Genomic DNA, 20,103 nt, shown 5'->3' on the forward strand with positions numbered 1-20,103 from the left:
CAACGAGTTATTTGGATAGAAACTCCATTAGAGATTGTGCCGAAGTACAGAACGCGTGCCCAGGATCTAATGTATTTTAATGGAATTCTTCGGCCGGTCATTTCTCTTACGGGCTGGCGCGCACGCCATGGCGGCAGCTTCTTTTGCCCGTGGATGAGCATTAGCGGAAAAGTTATCTAAAGTACCGCGACCCTGCCGCAGCTGCGGACGGTTCGCACGCGGTTTTTACCGCGACGCGGGGGTTAACGCTCTTACTTAGCTTAACGTTCGTTAAGGGACCAGCTGCCGCTCTTGAACTGCTGGAAAATGTCACCGGTTTCTCTTTTTCGTGTGTCCGATGGTAGGAGGATGGGGGGAGGGGTAAGATGGACTTCGTTTCTCTCGTGTCCACGTTTCACTCTGCGTTGTGGACGCGCGCGAGGGTTTCATTCTGTGCAACACCATTTCGTATATATTCAGGTACGCTTATAGTACGTATTTCGGACTGTGCCTCGCAATGCTGAACGACGGTTCGCCTCGTTAGCGGCGGCCTGAATTTAATCCGTCATTTTGGTCGTGCTAGTCTGCGTTATTTAATCGACTTGTCTCTAATTAACGCATCGCGCCTGTTTAACTTCACCAGAGCATCGTAAACGTGCATCGTTTCGTTTTGGTTTTGATATTAGTTGATAAAGAGAATAGTGTAATGCATATATGCTATCGATATATTGTAGCATCGAAGTAAAAGCGATTGAGTATCGCTTCCAGCGAAATTGAATTTGACACTTTCAAAAAAAGAAGTGTCGCGCTTAACTAGCAAATGCTTTAATTCTATTATTCAAGTCCATTAAATCAATATACATATACATATATATGTATATATGTATTTGTGTGTGTAATAACATATATTATATATAAGCAAATTAATCTGCGTTATAATTTTACAAACCACATGCATATGAATTGTAGTAGGTTATTGCATGTGTTACCTTTAATGAATTTAATCAATAACCTCCAGAGTAAACGGCGTTGTCTCATTAAAATAATGTCCATTAAACACGAATATAAAATTAATACAACAAACATTGCTCTAAAGCAGGAATTGGAAACCCGTCGATCGACTAGTTTATCATGACAGTATGATTGATTAATTTATTAATATTCTTCATATTAATAGAGAGCATATAGAATAAATTCAATATTATGAATTATTTACCAAATAAACAATTATGAAGATTATAAGAATAGTATATTAATATTTTCCTATAAAGAATTTTAATTTTATTAAAATAAAATTTATTCATCAAGCTTATCTATTCCTTTTTTATTAAAATTTAACATATGCACAATTCATCAAATTTATGAGTTTTAAGTTTTCAAAGGAAAACTGATAATATCCTAATTTTTTAATAGTTCGCAAATATGCAGACTTAAATATCCAGAATGTTATTGTGTTCATAGCATTTCCATTTAATGAGCAGTTACACTCCATTCAAAAGTCCCGCAACGCAACATAGTATACTGTTACAATGACGATGTATTACGCATCATCGCTCGTTAATGCGGTGTGCATGGTCGTCTATTAATTTATCGGCATATTATGCAACGTTAACCGTACGATCAGCGCGGCTTTATTAAAATTCACTGCGTTGACAATAAAATCACTGTAGCTACTCGTGGAAATAACTGCTCGCCTTTGTGTGCCCGAAGTGCGCGCACAGAAGTGTAAGAACTGCTACATTCGGCACGACCGTCGTATCATGAGGTAGAAACGAAGATAGAAACGCAATTTTCGCAGTAGATTGAACGCCAGCAGCCGGTGCGCTTATACGTGCGAACTAAGCGAATATTTAAGAATTCATTATTCCTTCGCCTACCCGGTTTACCTAGCGCGAAAGCTAAGCCTCGTTGGAGATCAAAAATCTCGAATAAAGCGAACCATGCATTATAGATATCTGAACCGCCGACGCGAAGTCCGTAACTACGTTGTTCGGTGGTCCTCACCTGCGGAGGAGAATCGAGATTCTGACGTGTCCTGAAAGAGGGAAAGACAAGAAGAGCTGCGAACCAAACCGAAGAAAACGAGATCGAAGAACGGTGAAGCTGCGCGCTAGGCGAAAGAAAGAGGAACGATATGGTAAACCGGAGCAAGTGAGAAAAACGGAGCAAGAACGAACGCGAGGGTAAATAGATAGAAAAAGAAGAGAGAGAGAGAGAAAGAGAGTGAGAGGTGAGGTGGAAGCGGTGGAAGCCGCGCGCGCGGCAAAGCGAGCAAGAAAAGGCGGGATGGTCGGAGAGAAGTGGCGCGAAGGCCTTCAAATGATTTAGCCCCGCCGTGGGGTTAGATCCGCAATTTCGTTTGAAACATTCATGAGAAATATCCTCCTGGCCCGGTACCGCAGCTGCAACGTTTAAAGAATTGCACCACGCGGTCGCGACCGTTTACTTATCTCGATGGCTTCCTCCTCGGGGCTCTCAGCCTCGCAAAACGAGAATGTTTCGCCCGCATAACCGGATCTTTCTTTGGAGTCTCGCTCTAGAAAGAGCGGAAGAGGTGGTCGGGCGAGCGGGGGAGGATGGCCGAAGGGGAAAAGTGTGTACAACGAAAAGAGAAACAAAAACAAAACAAAGCTAGGTGGATTTCATGGTCTTCTCACAGCCGAAAGAAATTCTAAGCGCGGATATCCTCCCGCTAGTACCAGACGAGCTTTAATGAGGTTACGGGTCAACGCCAATTTCCCAACCAGGTAGGAGGATCTCTCATCTAGTCGTGCTCCGTTAGATCGGCTTCAACCTGGTTTTGTTGGGGCTACAAACGAGTTGCGAGTTATACGTAATTTATGAAGTTTCAAGAATTGATGAAACTTGTTCAAACACTCCGATATTTCGCGAGTAATTGTGTCATAATTTATTTCTGAATATCGAGCCTCATTAGCAAAAAATAATACTTGACGAATGCTCTTTGCGAAGTCGTACAAAATTATCATCAAAATTAATATATTTTCTAAATATTTTTCTAGTATATTTGCTACACAAAATGTAATTTTTTAAAATAATTATATTCTTTTTCAATATTTAGACATATGACACTGGGAACAATTTATTTTAATTGTCTAATTTCAAACTTTTTTAATTCGAGTTTAATTTGATTCGAGGGAAGTACTTTTCTGAATATGGACAGATTATCATTCTTTTTTTTTTACAAAAATGAGTATATTAAATAGAATTAGGTATTATATCAGTTAATCTCTTATACCTCAAGTAGTTATCTAAGTACGATTTTCGACGGCTACCAAGTCGTTGGCGTGGCGATTTTGTCCACGTGTCCTCCATTCAATTATCGGCCGTTCAACGTCGCCATTCGTGCGCGTTCGTAGTTGCAGTGTTTGCAGTACATACAGGTACCTCGATTGTGTCAAAATCTCTTTGCGACTTCTCAAGCTCTTACGTCAATTCCCGGACAAAGTCGGTCTTATTATCCTCTTCGTACGATCTCTCATTGCACAATAGTAGATGCACTTTCCGAAAAAGCGTCTATCGAATGGAGAGCGTTTAATTAAAGCAGAACTTCAATTTCTCCGTTAAACGATTATACTAATTTCGATCATTTTGCTTAAAATTTCAATATTTTAAGCATATTGGAAGAATCGATAACTCATATTAACTAGATGTAGGAAAATATTAATACTCTAAATTGCAAATATATCGAGATAACTATTATACTATTGATATTATACTAGTTAATAAGCCTCAAGAATTAAAATCGTAGGACGACCAAATTCATATATTATAATTATTTTGATAGAGAGATTAATGACTATTATAAAATGATTAAAAGCTAATTATATCCACTCTAATATAATTATGACAATAAGAAATCGTTAACACATAGTAATTATCCATTTTGCCATTGTAAATTTATTGCGTTTATCAATATATCTAATAGATGCGTCTAATTATCCTACCTAATTACCTAATTTGACTCTACCAGCTTCAAGCAAAATTGGATAATAATAAATACTTAATATCTGTTGTTAAACGCTTATCGCGCTTATAATTAATTTGGGTAATGCCGTCCTATTTCGTAATCTATATCTCTAGTATTTCTATCATACCAATTTAAATTAAAAAAATACGAAGCCCCTAATCGTCACTGTCGACTAGCTTCATTTTAGGAATAAACACCGAGACGATGATGATGTACACAGTCTAAGTCATAATCTAGCGACTCGGTTTGTTTCATGATGTTGCCATAGTTCCAGATTGGAAGCTTCTTCGTCGGAGTATTTTAACACTCGCCTTCCCGCGCGAACTTACAAAAGGCGACCATTTTCTATCTCTGCAGCTAGTATACGGATATATATATATATATATATATATATATATATATATATATATATATATATATACTATATATACGTATATATACTACATCCGGCGAGCGCAATAAAATGAGAGCGACGCGTTAAACTTTATTGCGGACGGAGGTTGTTGCTCGCATCTCTGTGGCGTCACCGTCGAAAGGGGCTGTTATAACTTTATCACTACCGTCGCCCGCGTGCAGAACCGACATTGTGGGTCTTCATTTTTGGTTCGAGAATGTCCAATGTTTTGCGCGTCTCGGCGCTTTAATTGCGCGCTCCATTAGCGATGGCATTACCGAAAACGGCAGTCCGAAAGACATTGCTGAAAATCGGGAAATATTACTGAGGGAGAATATATAGGATCGGGGTAAGCTGATCGTACAATCCCTCCTTCACAAGATTTTTATAGGCTGATATATATGCTTGGAACATAAAACGGCCAGAAGATTGAAGGCGAAATATCGTTGAAATTCGGAATATCTATAGATGGTGTCTTAAAACGAAGTCACCAAATCGTTTCTAGATCTTTATTACGCGCGTCTTTATATCGCGCTTGTATTTATTGAATAGTTTGATCATTTGCAGCGTTGTTGTTATAAACTTTATTTTTAGCACGATTGTACTACGTGTTCGAGATTATGCATAGACGTGAGCCGCGCCGCGGTGTACGATATCTTGCATAAAGGCAAATGTGTTTTGAACTGAATTGCTGGATTATGCCGTTCGCGCGGATACCGGTGTAAATGATAAAATGACATTTTATGAACGTGGCGTTTATTTAATATCTTTTGCATAAAAAGAGATCGTGAAAACTAAGCTAGGATATATATGGCCTTTAGAATATTACCTCGGTTTTAACTTAGTGCGTGCATTAACGTATGAAAATTACAATTGCTTTGGGAAAAACGGAAAAACAACAAATGTATCGCAGAATATCGAAATTACATCAAGCTATTTTGGGTAGAGAACAACTATTTGTTATGCTTTCAATCTTTCATAACGCATATCGTAATAACTTCAACGTGCTTATACGCGAAATCATAATTACCATCGCTCGGTTCAAATTTCCGACTTCCCTGCCCTAGGGGTGCAAAACAGAGATGGGAAAGCGGAAGGATTATAGGGTCTAAAACCATCGCCCCGCCGCCCATCCCCCTCATGACCATTAACTAATTGCATTCTACTAATTACTCGCAAATCCTTCCGTTCCCGCTTCCTCGTGACTCTGTATGCGCCCGGTACACGATCGTAAATACCTCAACTTCCAAAGAGCCGTGAGCTCCCTCCGGCGCTCTACTCCTCCGGCTTGTCAAGAACACAAATAAAGACTTTAAACCGGTTAACCGATCTAAGCGAGATAGTAAGACTGAGTACACACGAACGATCGTCGCTTTTTCCTGCTTCAATCTCTTCACGAACTGTAGTGACTATTGCAGTTTTTCGCAAGCGAATACTCGGCGCGCGGCTTATCGCGAGAGAAGCGACCATTGTGCTCGACAATAATACGGACTGCATTACGAGACGCGGAAAATATATCCGCTACTACTTTAATTCGCGAATAAATTTTTGCTGTGTAGTCTCGGCAACCACTGAAGTTTGTAGTACGAAGTAAGTTTTTCGTGCGAGAAAACGCGGAAATTAATTTCAACCAAGATCAGCACAAAACCATTCCGAAACATCGTGATTAAACGCAGCCGTATATTACTTCGCCCCGAGTCCCCATATCACGCATATGGTATTCTGATCTTTGCACTGTATTGTATCAGCCGCCGCGCGCAGATCGTATATCACGCTGATAATAATTCTTATGACCACCGCGGGAAAAAAAAAGGATTATTGCCACGGCAAAGATATACAGGGCGCTCTTAACCCGAAATCTCTACGCTGTTCTGCCCTCCATTCATTACCCTCGCTACCCTTCCCACCTATTCTTTCGCCACAAATCTGAATCCCCCATCGGCCCAGCCAGCACAGAAACGCGAACGTGACCTCTCGCTGGTACAGCGAATGCGAGGATAAAATGCATTGGGAATTACGTATATCCCCCAGTGTTCGTCGAAGTGAAATATTTCCTATCGAGAAGCATCCCCGCCGGCGGGGGTTTGAGGCAGCGGCGTTCGGTCAGGCGCCGGTTTTACTCGTGGGAGAGAAAGTTTCGCTAAAACGTTTCCGCTGATAAATCTTGTTTACAGATGGGCAGGCTCAGGTGATGCGTGCGCGCTTCGTTCTCGTCAAAACTTAAAGTACGGCCAACTTTCGAAATTCACGCGGGACGCGCCGCGCGCGGGTACGTGCCGCGGGCGCGGCACCGTTGGCCAACGTCGATAATTGGCAAGGAACGCGTCGGGAGTCGAGAGTCAGGAGTTGAAACACGGGAAATGACTTTAGAACACGTTGTGCAATAACAGAATCACGATCGGGATGGCGGTAGATGGGTGTTAACTGCAGTGGCATTTAGTCGAGGTAATAATTGCCGGTACTAACGACGGCACTTGTACAGATCTGGCTTGTAATGTGTCTAATTCAATATGTCGCTTCGTACGCAAAATCATCTTTATCCAAGTAACTATACGTTATCGATTAGCTGATTGTATCTAAAAATTATCGCGCAATAACTTTGGCAAATTACTCTATTCCTAAAGTAGCTTTTTCCATTAGTAATTCGCTTGAGCTGCTTATTATTTTCTATGATTATACATGGTTATTGTGCACTTATGTTAGTTTTCACAACTATATTTTCATTGGTCCTCTTTTTTAAAAAATTTTTGAAATATTTTCGCTTATTTGATTTTTATAGACAATAAAAATTCTAAAGGGACAAATTAAATTTTAAAACCAGAAATAGGTCATAAAACGTTCTTTTTCAGTTAATTTCAAACGGACTTTATTAAAAAATTCTAATTTAATGGTAAATTAGATATATTTAAAACTGATTATTAAAGTATCATGAAAAAACGGCGCGTGATAAAATTTTTGTCAAGAAATTCAAATATATTTCTGACTCTTTTTTAATTTACGTAAACTTAATGTAATCAATGCGTATAATTCACGTATAACTCGCATATAGTGTACATTCTTTTCTAGCACGAGCATTTTATCCATTGGAATAATCAATATCAAGCACATACATTTTTAAAGTATAATATATTCAACGAGTAAGTTCGAGTAAGCTTATATAATCGAGTAAGCTTATCTATGTGTTTCGTAAATAAAATAGCAAGAGTTGAAAATACACCATTCTTATAAAATTTTAGCCAATCGTTCATAAGAATTTATAAGAATTCAAATATTTAACAAGGGTCAGGTCACGTTCAGTCTAGCTTGTAACACGTCATTAAGTCGCGAAATTAATTAGCCACATGTCTCCTAACACGTATTCGGAATTATGAAAAACTATAACGACAATAATGTTACTTATACAATTGAGAAAAAATGTTGCCTCGTAAGGGAACGGTGCGCTGAAAAGCGCATCCGACGGTTTTAATAATTGCTACAATACTCAAGCTGCTCGACTGTCTACGACGAGGGGATAAACGAGTGGCCACTCATAAGTTGAATGTAAACGACTTGCCTGTTGAAATATCGATCGCAAACGTAACGGACACTCATTCACCGCGCGATATATACGGGAGATAAAGATAAGACAATACTCGCGTATCATCCACGCTCCTTTCTTCTGAAGTTATATCTATCATTGTAAAAATAATCTTGAGATAAATGCTGAAATAATCGGTTCTTAAAAGTATAGATTTTATGTAATGATCACGCAGTTAAAAATAGGACAATTTTATTGGTCGGAAAACAGTTTCAACAGACGGTATCAGTGACGGTATCGGAATTCGTATCGGAATTCGTCTAATCAAATTACTCACGCATCCGTCAATGTCCATTCTCTCATTTCTATAAGGATAAAATAAAATTGTCCCTTGAGATATCTACCATTATTCACGAAGAGATAGTGAAACTCTCGTCTCATATCTCCACCGTAGTCTGCTTACAATGTTACAATCGCTTTCAATTTATCACTCGTCGTATCGCCAAACGGATTTCAGGTGACCGTTGTGTTGCGCGCGAGTAATGATTTAGAAAGTCGAGAATTTACTGTGTAACGGGCAACGCGGAAAACGCTGTGTCAGTGCCGTTACGTGAGATTATGGCTAACCAAGAACGCGACGGAGAGAGTGCCATCCCTCGCCCGGCGTGCTCATGCTTCAAGGAAAATATAATGACAAAGAAAAGGAGAAGCGAGAGCATTGCGCGTCGCGACGCGAACGCCCATCTCTCAATTTGCATTTTCAGCATTTTCAGCATTTCAGCTCGCAGGCAAATAACGACTTCATTACGGTGCTCATCAGATATAAATGACATATTTGATTTGCGTCGGCGTCGTCACCGTCGTCGTTCTCCCCCGTCTCGTTCGTCGTCGTCATCTTTGTGCCCGCCACCTGCCGTCTTCCGCAACTCGTAGACGACAATGGATGCTGGATACTTGCGTACCCAGGGCTTTCTATTATCTTAACGAGAGGATAATTTCTATAATCGGTGATCAGTTTGCGAGCAAGACAGACGTCGCTCATATTGAACCACTCGCGGCGATTAATCAGGCTTCCACTTGTCGATGCGCCAACCATCATTTCTACTTTCATATAACGGATAGTGGACGATTTTAGCCGGAAGCCATCGAACTTGGTTGCGTGCATATTGACCAGCTGTCATTACAAGCTGCTGTTCACATTAACCGTTATTGATGCATTCCGATTTTCATAATGTCAACACACGATGAAATTTAGAGCAATAGTTAAATTTTTGTATGATTTTTCGAGCATCGTAATTCGATAAGTGTTATATGGAACAGAAAAACCACTAGAAATTAAGTACAAAATAAAATCGTCATAACAATACATAATTGAAAGCTATAACTTTCAAAGAAATATAGATACGACTTGTAAAGTTACTATAGCAATAAAAGTATTTAATATTATTTGCTCTTTGAAATGTATAGATTTGCTATTTCAATGATAAAGTTGAAACATGACAGTAGGATACGGCATGCGGAGATAAAAGCCGTAAAATGCAATTATTGGTATGACGCTGGTTTCGAGCACCGCGAGGAAAATAATTAATCACGTATATCCAATGGAACGTCTGTTCCGACAATTCGAATTATCTACTTATATACGAAAAGATTAAGTGTTACGATTCCACTACGAAAAGATTAAGTGTTACGAAAAGATTAAGTGTTAGAAATGAAAGGGCATCGACCCTCTCAGTTAAGCAGAAACACTTGTAGAGCGTTCGCTGCTTCCGGCGATAAAGTCGGCTTTTCACACCGGAGTTTCGCGTCGGGAGAAGTGGCGTTTCATTTGCTTCGCATATCCGGTTTCTCGAGCTTGCAGAGATCACAGCGCGCGCGCGCCATTGTCATGTGATTCTGATCACCATATCGAAACAGGCGCGATCAATTTTGGCCGGTAAAAACATGTAAAATGCAATGTTATCGTGACAAACGCCATGAACGTACGCGTTTCGCTCGCGATACGTATAATGGCGTAGTCTCATTTTTCATTCGTCCCGTGAATAAATGTTTCTCCGCCACAGTGGAATGGAATATGCGAAACAAGCGTTACCCGATATTCGCACAAAGCGATGCACTTCTGCCGGGCGTTATGAAAAATTACGTCGGATCGTATTTACACTGTCAAACAAATTCGCGTGTATGCGACCGGGATAATCCTGGTTATATCAAACAGTATATACGCCATTCGTTTTAGAATATTCAAGTATAGTTCAGGTAGATGCATAAAAAATTGTAATAACAGTCCTCATGTTTGAATCTGAGATTCTAAATATCTTCTTTAAAAATAAAAATTCAAAAATAGATTTAAAAGTCTTCCATAAATGTCTGCATCGATGTTCATTTTACAGATATATAGTTGCAAATGGATATTCGAATATTCAAACACAGTTCGATCTTAACACGACTTTCTATTTCCATCGACAATTCGAAAGTCGAAATGCCCGTTGTTTTCCCCGACACTCAGTGCCATTTTCATCCTCGCGATCGACCCCAGGCCGACACGGTGGCACCGTTCCGTGGCTGGCGAATGCCGGTAGAGCGGAAGCCGCCTGGCGAATGACAGGTCCCCAGTATTTTTTTCTGTCCACCGTCCTACTCCTCCACTGTCCGATCTAGGCTTGATCCGTCACACCGGCTGCTGCGAGATGGAATACGTGATGAGCACTCGCCACAGTTGTTTCCGTCCGGCGCCGATTATTGGAAACCGATGATATTTCGAAAATGACGGGCAAAATACGGCAAATGTAACGATGTAGGAAGCACGCCATTGATAGAGCTGATAGAACGAAGAAAGTCCGGTTCAGCCGAAACGGATGTACGGACAGATAGCGAAGAACGTCGGAAGAGAAAAGGCAAAGGCGATACGTCAGGTGGCCAGGAAGAGAAGGCCGATTGTAAAAGTTGCGAAAGGAGGCTTTACTATCGAAAGGGAATTTTCACTCTGCCTAAAGCTGGATCGAGAAAGAAAGAACGATGAAACGCTTTGGAATGTGGGGGGGGGAGGAGGAGGAGGGAGAGTTGGGTAGAAGCTGCGCTCTCGTATTCGTTGCCCGACGATATACATCTTCGAGATCCGATAAGACAGGATAGATACGTCTCACGGCATCTTACCTCTTTACCCGCATTAAATCGAATGCCAGGGTATTCTCATGCATGCCAATTCCTCCATCTGACCCGCGTTCTCCCCGTCCCGCGGCCCTCTCTCTCTCTCTCGCTCTCTCGCTCTCTCTCTTCCCTCTGTGGTCTGCCTCGGTGTACCTTCGCATTGCCCGTGATTTATGCCTTAACGTAAATATCGTTGTCGTCGTAGCTCGAGTGCCCCTTGAGCTGTGTTACACCGCCACAGGCGCCATTTCCACCTGTTCGCGAGATTGCGCGTGCTTATGTACGCGCTCTCGTGCATGGAGATACCTCGTCGAGGTAAAAAGGGGAGCTTTCGTGACTGATCGTCTATTGTCGGCGTAAGTAATGTAAAGCGCACAGTAAACATAAACGTGACACGTGTGCCTGTATATACAAGCGAATATTGCTATAACTAATATTTATCAAAGAATCGTATTCGTTTCTCGTGCAAAACTTTGTGCATAACTAGGGCTAGCAAATGTTAGAATAAAAGTAATGTTAATATTTTCATGCTTGACGTTTAGGTTTAGTTAAAAAAAAATGTTATTTTTATTTTGTACGAATTAAGACATTTAAGCTTTATGTGAATAGGTTTTGGGTAAAAAATTTTTGTTTTATAATAAAATTAATCAATCTACAATCTAATACCGACAAGATGAGTATCAAATCGATATAAACCAATAAAAGTTGTGATTTTAGTTTATTCAACTACTTCTTTTAATTTCTAGATTTATTTATATTTCAAGACTATCCTTGCAGAGTCAGCTATCTTAGTTATTTAATTGGATACAAATATATAACAAAATAAATATTAATTATGAGGCGTGATCAAATAAAACCCGTTCGCCCCACGTTACATAGTCTGCTGTATGTGAAATGTGATTGTGTGGTATGTGGCATGGTAGTTGCATTGCGTAGAACAATCGAGCACAGGTTGGATATATTCACAGGATGTATGTAGGTTTCAGACGCCTGTAAACATGGCTGGTGTTATTCAGAATTCGCCCAAAGTTGACTAGCGAGTGGTGATTCAATTTTTAACAGCGGAAGGGTATCGACCAGTTAAAATCCAAATACTCGGAATGCTTGTCGGAATGCTTTCATTTGAAGTGATTACCTATTCTTCACGACAATGCACACCCGCATATATTGTCAAATATTTTGAATGTATTTGCGAGGAAAAGGTGGGAGGTTCTTGTGTCCACCTAGCTTACAGCTCCGATCACCATGTGACTTTTACTTGTTCGGATCTTTAAAGAAAATTCTAAAGGGGGATAGATTCCGCACAGATGATAAAATAAAGGCCGCGATGTTCAAGTGATTCAAAGAGCAATCAGTTTTTCGCGGATGATATCCGACGCAGTGGGACGTCTATCTGAATGCCTATGGAAACTTCTTCTAATGCAACCTAGTGTATTAATAAATCCGTTCGAACGGGTTTCATTTGATCGATTGACACGCCTCGATATATTTATAACCTGATACAGGGTGAATAATTTATTGTTTGTTTAATTTTCTTTGTCTTTTCATAAGAATTGAACGTAATATGTCGATATACATATATGAAAAAAAGTATTTGCTTATGAAAAATGTTCTGGCAATTTTAAAATTAGTTCCTGATTTCAAAACTTAAAAATTCATTGCTTTAGCAAATATATTTTTGTATCAATTTTTTAAAATTTATCTATCTATCGTTTAAAGATCTTAAGCTGTGTTACACGTCATAATTATATACATATATGACAATACGTTGAAAACATTTAAAAAAATATGTAAGATTTTAGTTTTCTCTTTGTATAATACTTTGAGCGAGAACGAAAAGATTTACCTCAATTCTTCTAAATTTTTATCCTCGCAAAGAACATACTAGTTCAGCATTGCAACCTCGTTATTTTTAACTACGCAAGTCTACGTTTATATACCATTTCGGCACGTTCGGTTAGCTGTGCCACAACTCGGTTCCATTCAGTGATGTATGTTTCGTGAAAGCTCGGTTGCTCTAACGAAACAGCGCTGGCCGATCCTTAACATAAATCCCACGGGATATCGATATAGACTGTGCACGAGCCTATTCAGACGAATTCGTTAATGCGAACCGTTGCATTCTGTTACTATGCAAAGAGGGATCAATCGGTACGCGCAGTGGCCGCTGGACCGGACAGTTAATGGCTCCCACGTTCGAGGAATTTAAGTCACGTAGAAAAACTATTTGAACCGCGCGAATTAGCATTCGGCACGGTGTCCGATCGAACAGGCGTTTCATCGGCGAGAGACAATAGAAAAATCAGTTGGCGCAAATCGATGCGCAAATAATGTTGGACGACGGCACGGTCAAATCCCGATTAGCCTCCAAAAATACTCGTGTTCCGCTTAACCCTCTCGGAATTAAATGGTTATTTGTTAAATAAAAATTGTGTTTTTCACACGCGTTACTTTTACGTGATTTTAAAATTTACATAATTTTTCAGGAATTTTTAAATGGATTATTTTATACCTATAGAAATTATCACTAATCGACATTAACAATATCTAATTACCAAAATATTTATATAAAAAATTGGAATATTGTATAATAATTAAAATTAAAGTTTGTTCTATCAAAATTTTTATTTGTTTAAGTTACAAATTTTTCCTCGTAATTTTATCATGTTTCTTTGTCCAAAAAAATAAATCTTTAATTTTATATGACGTTTTACATAAAATTGTTCAAAGTTTTTTTATTACCGTCTCAAACCATGTACGGCAGTTTTTATATCTTTAAATTAGATATTTAACAACATTCAGTTTGAGAAATTTCTTTTCCTGTTATATTTTTCAAGCCACATGCATGTCGGTTTAACACTAGTTTGTTCAAAGTTTTGCGTCTCATTCTTCTTGAACCGATTCACGTCGTTTACCGGATCTTCGCGAGACTCGAACGGCGATAAACTCGAAGAAATTAACCGGACCATCAAATTGTACTTTGTAGAAAAGTTCTCATTGGCTTCCAGACTTTAAACGTCGCGCTTTACGAATTACGGATCATACGGGTCTTTAACTTTCAGATATAATTCTCAGCAAACTTCTATTGTTCGTTTTTTTTTAACGCAACATCGGTCCAATTACAAATTTAATGTGACTTTATTAATTAATAAGTTTAATTAATAATTAGTATAAAATGCAAGTACTTATTATTATTAATATTCCATCAATTTTCCAGAGAAAATAAAATTTTGATTTTTAAAAGATCTGTTATTAACAGAGTGACAACGATATGGCATGATATTCTGATTAGAAAATTTTTTCTAAATCAAGGGTAATACTATTTTTACATTATAATTGCTGCAAAATTTAATATTGCGTAATATATTAAATATAAAATATCTTATTTTTAAAGAGAATAAATTTCTCATAGAGTTATTTGTATACATTCTTATATGTAAAATATTATGTTAAAAAAAATTAAATAGCTATTTGTAATATTTTACATTTCACTCGCATATGCTTAATATGTTGTTGCAAAATATATTTATTTGGCTTCAAATGCGAACGGTGAATGTTATATGCTATCGTTATTGCAAGTATATACAACATTTATCGAAAATTTATGTGGTAATCGCAATTCTATTTTGTACAACCGAAAAATTAATCAAAAGTAATTTGCATGTTTTACAAATACATGCATTCGAGATTCGAAGAGGCGAATAGTTTAATATGCTTTGAATCTCGACGTTTGATAATATTGCATTTCCATAAGCGAACATTACCGTTCAATTATTTATCCTCGTAATGACTGTTCAAATTTTTCGCAAAAATAGAAGTTTACAATGGCGTGTAATATATATATTAGTAATAATTCATAATATTTCTTTCATAATATTTTATCACACAAAATCGTTTCAAAAATAACTTTTATTACGTGCACAAATGTGTGTAATGAAATATGCATGCATGTTACATTTTTCCAATATAATATTCACATGCATTTTTTAAAAAGTTCAAAGATGTTCTATAAAAAATAATTTATATAAATAATTACTTAGCAAAATTTTGTTTTGCCATGATATCTCATGTATTGTACAAAGAATATCTCTATATGTATAGCACATCAAAAGTAAAAAGTTTTATAGATAAGTTTTACTATAAAATAGTTCTGTTTAATTTGCAAAACATGTATGCTTAAAATATTCACTAGAAAGACCGAACGACTGGATTTCTGGATATATTAATATTAATTACTATAGCCTAATATGAGCTCTGACGGTAACTAATATTAATGTTATTTATTTGTACATATATAATATGCAAGTTATGCAAAATCTTATACCTATTAATTGATATCTTCAATAATGTATAATTTTATATTATATAAGACCTCAAAAAATGTCATTAAATTAAATTGAAAAAGTAAAAAAAAAACTTGTTATACTAACAGCAGAGTTGAATTGACGGGAAAGTCTTTTCGTAATTGTAAACTCATGTTTATTACTTTCGTAATAAATAATTGAATTAAAAATAAGTTATTGCATTTTATTTATTCAGTATTAAACGTGATTACGATCCTTGATTTTCTTTGCACATAATGTGCTTCGTGCTTTTGATTTAGCGAAGGCTTGGATTTAGCTTAATTCCATAGTCACGTTTATAGTGCAAACGTACGGTGCAAACATGAATCATGTTTAATAATATGAATATGTATTTATATTATTATGTAACGCGCGCGATTACTTCATATTCATTATTTTGAAGCCGTATTAGATCACCATACATCGCAGATACTAATTAAAACGAAAATCACATTAACGCAGTCATAGAGATAATTTTCATTTAATTAATCTACATAATAATTAATTATCGTCATCGTATAATAAATGTAAAATATTAGCAATACTTTCTATTTTCAAAACTGCATAGAGAATGGGCAATTCATATCCGCATATTAAATCGTACGCAAATAGAGGCAAACATAAATTTCGAGAGAAAGTTATTGGCTCCATTAAGCTTCCATGAGACGCAAACGCATTTGCAAGCGACACCCGCAATTAGCATACAATTTCCGCAGAAATAAAAACTAATTAAAGCCCAACCCACGCGCGCACCTAACGCGCCGAGCAGCGTATTATTAGAAAATCGATTCAGCTAAACGACCGCGACAGTATCACTTTTTGGCTACGGCAGCAGCCAGCGGCGCCGCGGCGGCAGCAGCGACAAGAGCGAATAAAGCAAAAAACAAATCAAATTGATCCGATCGTAAGGATGTGGAAATTCGCCCGCCGATTTTCGCGCCAGCATCCCCTTCCCGCCGTATCGCTATCTCTTCGCCAGAAGATTATCGCAATTGCCGGCGGGGAGAAGAGTATAGTCTCGATGCCCGCGGTGATTACGTGGAATGGATATGGGAAGGAACGAGTCCAATCTAAGCATCACGCTTCGATGGGCAATATCAGTGGCTTATCATCCTTCCTAGCTTCCTGGGCCGTACACACGCGGTTCGCGCCGTTCGTAATATAAATTTACACTCTCGTCTTCCCCTGCACGAATAAACGCTGAAATAAGCTGACACAACCTGCACGCGAACAAATGTCATTTCTCCCATGCTAATATCTCCACTAATTGTATATAAGATCGTGTTTTTATTTCTCATTAGCGGTAGAATCTTCTATTTGTGTACTAAATTTGTTCGAAACTCTGTTGCAATTTTTACTCATATTTTAGTGTTGAAAAAGATCCGCGATAGATTATATGTGACAACAAATAGAAAATAAATCTTTCTTAAATTGAATTTAACTAAAACCGATGTTTTTACTCGTTTTTAAACCATTAATTAAATTTGTCGACACCAATCCGTTCATTAATTGAATATCATTAATTCCTTCTCCGTTCTTACACTAGAACATGACATTCTCTTAAATCTTTTGAATGATTTCGCGACGACATTTGCGTTTCACATCACTGCACTGATTTTATCCTCCTTCAGTCAAAAGGCAGAAAAGAGATGCGGTAGATGTATTTCTATGCTTCGACAGATAGAGGTCGAAAGGTGAATGGATATACGTGTATTTTGATATATATGTACGTACATACGATACGCATGTATACGTTTAAAATGCTTTATGTGTGGGAACGAAATCGGAGTATTCGGTGCGCTTTACTTGTCACCGTCGCGTCGCGTCGTCGATATCGATGCTCTAGCTCTCTACGCAACGGACAGGAGTGAATCCAGGAGAACATAACGAAAAGTTTCCTGGGTTTCTCTCTCGTTGATGCTCGTCAACCGTCTCTCGAACGAAAAAATCTTTGCGCTGAGACAAATTTAACATAGAAAGATTTTGCGGGACTTGAAAGTTTCATTTTAATGATTTTTCTCTCTCGCGTTCCAAATAAAAAAAATCCTTACTCCTATTTATGTGTCATAACGATTCGAAAAATTTCTGAAATGAAATCTAATAGACTAAGCGAAATCCAACTAAACGATATTTTGTTATCGTAATTTAAATAATAATACGTATTTCTTTCATAACAAACAATTAATAAACAACTCAGACTTTACACTATTTCTTAATTTTCTCACGTATATACTATTTTCTTAAAATATTCCTTTCGTTTCCGAACTTTCTCAGAGCAACGTTTACTTATGGCTAAATCAACGAAAGCGAGTCGATTGCGTATATTAAATATTATTTTTAAATCTAATAGTAATTATATATAAAATTACATTTACAAAGAATTAAATTTTCTCTTATGAGAAACTGCTTTCATTTAAGTAAACAGTCCTTTTTCAGGAAAAAGTCACTCATATATCAAAATGTTAAAATAATATTTACTATAATATTAAAGTCGAGTCGCTAAAATAATGTATCTAATGTCTTATTTCATTTACCTGCACTCTTACATCAGAATGAGATAATTCGAGAGTTTGACGATTTCAACATCTGATAACATTTCAATTTCAGAAGTTATTCGGGCGAAAAGACATTCGAGAGCGCATATAACTCGATTCACGTATTTCCATTTTGGGCACGAATAAGACCAACAATCAAATGAAGTTCCAGAATCTTCAGAGCGTTATAAAATCATTTCACGTTGCGTACCCAACTCTCGTCGGCGAATAGCCGAATAGCCGAGAATCGCGTCGTATGCGGAAAATAGTTTTATTACGAGCAATCCGGTCGTTAGCATGTACGAAAACTCATCGGTGTTTTTAACACCGACGGTCGGGATTTAAAGGATTTCGCAATGGGATTACGGCCATCGATCATCGCGCGCACCTGTATCTGCCTTAAGCGGCAATATTGGAAGCGGATTTTAACGCCGGTTTTAACGGTCCGTATCGCGTAATATTATCCTAGTATTAATAATGGCGATAAATCAACAGACTAGGGAATAACGTTCGACTTCGGGCTCGATATTCCGTTGGGTAGTTCGGTAGCACAGTCGAATGTATATAGTGGCACTCCAGGGAACCCGCCGCCGCGCCGCCACGCCGATGTATGCCGCGAGTTTCTCCAGCACGCCGAAGCACGAAATGCGCTCCCGGGGCCGGGGGGTGGAGAACGGAAGGGAAAGACAAAATTACGGCTGCAGCGTGCATAATGATCTACTTGCGAGCTCTCCGATGCGCGGCGAGGAGATTTACAGCCGCGGTAACGTTCGCAAATGTGGTCGCCTCTAGATACCGTCTTACTTGCTCTCGTAAGAGCGCAACCTGTCCTCGACGTTTCCATGTGAGACGATACACGAGATACGAGATGGCACACAAACGGAAGTTAACGCTATTCGATCTATTGCAGGTATAGCGATTCCGCTCGTTAACTCTTTGACTTGGCTCAGAGGGCGACTATTTACGTCCGATTTTCCGACAGTAATGACATGAAGTAAAACGATTAAATTTCAGATTGATAATATGTATTTTTAGGAAAGATGTCGAGGCAGGTAATTCTTCCCGATTATAGGTATTGGGTATCAATCACGAAAATGGAATTGAATAAAATCTGTCTATCTGATTTTAAGTTAATTTAATTACTTTAATCATTAACGTATATTATATCTATCTCATTTGCATCTCTGAAGATTCACTCATACAAAATCTATTATATTAAACTGTTTATAATTCATAGACTAATCATTCAGTTTCTTCGAATTGGTTGTAAAATATCGTTAATCTTTTTGACGCAATCAGATATGCAGAATTTATCATTAAATATAATAATATGTATTTTTCTAGATATTACATTAATTATGTGATCCTTCTTAAATATGTTATTATAAAAACTGATTTTTTGCTGCTCGCAATGCAGTACCTCGTCACGTCTTCTCCTCGATATCACGTTATTCTTGCGTCCGCGCGCTTGATATATAATTACCGCTATTATCTAATTCGCACGGACAGCAGTGCCAAATAAATGTATAATTAGTCGCGCGAATGTAACAAATGAATTCACTCACCGGTCGACGCACCGTCATTGTCATGTCGTCGGCTGCTCCATTGTTTCGGACGTTCATTCACTCCCCGGACGCGAGTCGAAATAATGCGGCGCGATAATCACCCGCCACCTCGTACGGCGCCTCTCGATGCTCGCTGTCGGTCCGTCGCTTCCCGTTTTGACGCCGTTTACTCTCACTCCATTTCTTCGGACACACGCGTCGCGTCGAAAAAATACGACCGATCGCGAACGCGTACCGCCGCGATTCGGCCGCTCCCTTTTGCACGACACACTCGCAACGAAAGATTCGAATGGAACGCCTCGAAACTTCGAAACACGGAGATCGCGAATGCTGCCTCGCACGCAATACGGTTACCAACATTTGTTAGAACGCAAGTTCACGAAAGAATAAAGATCACTCTCGATGCTCGCTGTCGGTCCGTCACTTTGTCTTGACGCCGCGCCGTTATAGCTTTCCGAGGGGGGGGGGGGAGGGTTGGGTAACCTTAACCGGCTTCTGCACACGGGACACGGAAAGGTTAACCAATCAACGTAGTACGTGTCACTTTTTCGTAGGAACCAGAAGTTTATTGGCTACCGCGTCGCAGCTTACCGCGCGGCAAGCGTTTCCGCGACCCGTGTGCAGGGGCCGTTACCC

At 38.5% G+C, this 20,103-nt stretch overlaps 1 protein-coding gene across 2 annotated transcripts in view; it reads left to right on the plus strand.

The window, feature by feature from the left end:
• Positions 1–20,103, plus strand: part of LOC139771639 (lachesin) — a 172,255-nt gene that overhangs the window by 51,600 nt on the left and 100,552 nt on the right. The window lies entirely within an intron of this gene.

The sequence above is a fragment of the Temnothorax nylanderi genome, unplaced genomic scaffold (genome assembly GCF_030848795.1).
Source record: "Temnothorax nylanderi isolate EJ_2023f unplaced genomic scaffold, tnyl_v1.0 TNYL_tig0042_pilon, whole genome shotgun sequence".
Taxonomy (NCBI): Eukaryota; Metazoa; Arthropoda; class Insecta; order Hymenoptera; family Formicidae; genus Temnothorax; species Temnothorax nylanderi.